A 2,500-nucleotide genomic window follows, 5' to 3' on the forward strand; every position below is an offset into this window, starting at 1 on the left:
TTGAGACAAGCATATGACTACTGGCAGGATCAACCAGGGAGCTGCGTCAACTAGAGCTGAGCAGCCGGCCGCCCGGGAGTGTGTCCCAGGGGCCCGCGCGAACATGCAAGCGTCCGCTCAATTATTCTGCAAACAGGAGGAGGCTGTGCTCCCCTGCACAATACACCTCGAAACCCTCTCAGGTCCCGGCGGCGCGCAGCGCCGTCCTAAGTACTTGGTCGGGTTCGAGAGAGGCGCAATCGCCCGGAGTTAGGCGAGTAGACGCTTTAGGTGCGACCACCCGTGCTCCCAACTGATCTTGCCGCTGCCGACAGAGGCCCGGGAGCGTGCTGTCGTGGCATTGCCGGCGGGAGACAACACGCGCCACCTATGGTGACCGGCAGCTCCAACGCCAGCGCCACAGAAGGGCAAAGGCCCCACGTGGGTGCCGAAGCGAACTCTCCCAGCATAGCGCACGTGCCAACACGTCTGCACAACTGCGATACAAACCACCAGCGAGAACCGCTGGGGCGACCGAGCAGCAGACGGCGTCGCGGCGCCGAGTGCCGGGCGGCGGCGCATCCTCAACGCACACAGTCCTCAATCGGACCAGCACACTGCAGATGTCCACCGCGCTTCGCACCGGGCCGGCGAGGACCCACTTTGGCTGCACGGCGCCGCGCGCAGGGTGCCCCGGCGCGCAGCTGCGCCGCCTGCCGCGTCCGTCGGCCGGCGCGCCTGCCACTGGGCGCCCCCACCAGCCGGCTGTAGCGCGTGCGCCCACGCACCGCGCGGCCAGCACGCCGGGCGGCCCCCCCTCACCGGCCGGGGACAGTCCCACCCACCCACAGCCGCGTATCGCTTCACACCCAGATCCACATCCACGTTCGTTGGTGTGGTGGGTATCGCTGACAACCGCGTCATAGCTGTACCGATCGTTGCCCTCACAGATGTACCTCCAGCAAGATCAACCGCACCACAACGGGTTACCAGTTGTTCATATGCGTAACGTCACCAGTAAACGTACACGTCCATCCCCGTTTGCAAAGTCAACTATTATTGCATGCCTGCCTGTCAGGTGTCAAGACACACTACATCCGCTCACATCCACGCAACAAAATGTGCCCGACTAGAGGGCACGTGGAAGGTGCCCCCGTACATATGCGATGTCCATTGCGCGACCAACTGTCAACCGGCCTCTGTAGCATGTCGCAGATGTGGAACGCGGGGCACCGTGCTATCACATTGTGTGAGAAGAGACTACTACGTCTGCATACACGCGCCACTACATGAACAGACGGCTCATGCTGATCGCCATCCACTGCGTCCATTACTCCCACACGTCTCTATGGCGTACCACACTGCAATGCAGCTGTTATGGGGAAATGACACGTAGCTGTGTGCACAACATCTGGACGGTATGGTTCGCCGCAGTCTTTGTACGGTCACACATGTGCTACAGTGTATCATTCAGTACAGAAGGACCGCTGTGCAGTACAGTGCGTGGGTTAGGCGTACATCGGCGGACAGTGGACACAGGACGTACCACGACGTAGACTGAGTGCTTCGGCATGCGAATGCCAGTGAACAGCTGTGAAGGGCATTCAACACGCAAGCACCTGACCGACCAGCTTGCGAAGGCAGGGGGAAGGGGGGGGGGGCGATGTACGTCCTGCTGGCGTCCACATTACAGTGTATAGCGGGAGCATGTAAAAAGGAAGCAACACTTGCGACGTGTTGAACATGAAACGATACACAAGAGACCGGGGAGTGCGAGTTGCTAACTATTCTGAGCGGGTTGCGGTTGGACAATACATTAATGTAACGTGTCATATGGCAATTACAGAGCAGGGTAAGGCACAACTTGGGTTAGGTTAAGGCACAACTTGGGTTAGGCTAAGGCACAACTTGGGTTAGGCTAAGGCACAACTTGGGTTAGGTTAAGGCACAACTTGGGTTAGGTTAAGGCACAACTTGGGTTAGGTTAAGGCACAACTTGGGTTAGGTTAAGGCACAACTTGGGTTAGGTTAAGGCACAACTTGGGTTAGGTTAAGGCACAACTTGGGTTAGGTTAAGGCACAACTTGGGTTAGGTTAAGGCACAACTTGGGTTAGGTGAAGGCACAACTTGGGTTAGGTGAAGGCACAACTTGGGTTAGGTGAAGGCACAACTTGGGTTAGGTGAAGGCACAACTTGGGTTAGGTGAAGGCACAACTTGGGTTAGGTTAAGGCACAACTTGGGTTAGGTTAAGGCACAACTTGGGTTAGGTTAAGGCACAACTTGGGTCACGTTGGGGCACAACCTGGGTCACGTTGGGGCACAACCTGGGTCACGTTGGGGCACAACCTGGGTCACGTTGGGCACAACCTGGGTCACGTTGGGGCACAACCTGGGTCACGTTGGGGCACAACCTGGGTCACGTTGGGGCACAACCTGGGTCACGTTGGGGCACAACCTGGGTCACGTTGGGGCACAACCTGGGTCACGTTGGGGCACAACCTGGGTCACGTTGGGGCACA

At 58.4% G+C, this 2,500-nt stretch overlaps 1 non-coding gene across 1 annotated transcript in view; it reads right to left on the bottom strand.

The window, feature by feature from the left end:
* Positions 1–40, bottom strand: part of LOC126093621 (small subunit ribosomal RNA) — a 1,909-nt gene extending 1,869 nt beyond the window's left edge. Inside the window, exon 1 of the ribosomal RNA XR_007521749.1 lies at positions 1–40. This exon is cut by the window's left edge and continues 1,869 nt beyond it. This is a non-coding gene — a ribosomal RNA (small subunit ribosomal RNA).
* Positions 41–2,500: the final 2,460 nt, after the last annotated feature.

This window comes from Schistocerca cancellata, chromosome 7 (assembly GCF_023864275.1).
Source record: "Schistocerca cancellata isolate TAMUIC-IGC-003103 chromosome 7, iqSchCanc2.1, whole genome shotgun sequence".
NCBI lineage: Eukaryota > Metazoa > Arthropoda > Insecta > Orthoptera > Acrididae > Schistocerca > Schistocerca cancellata.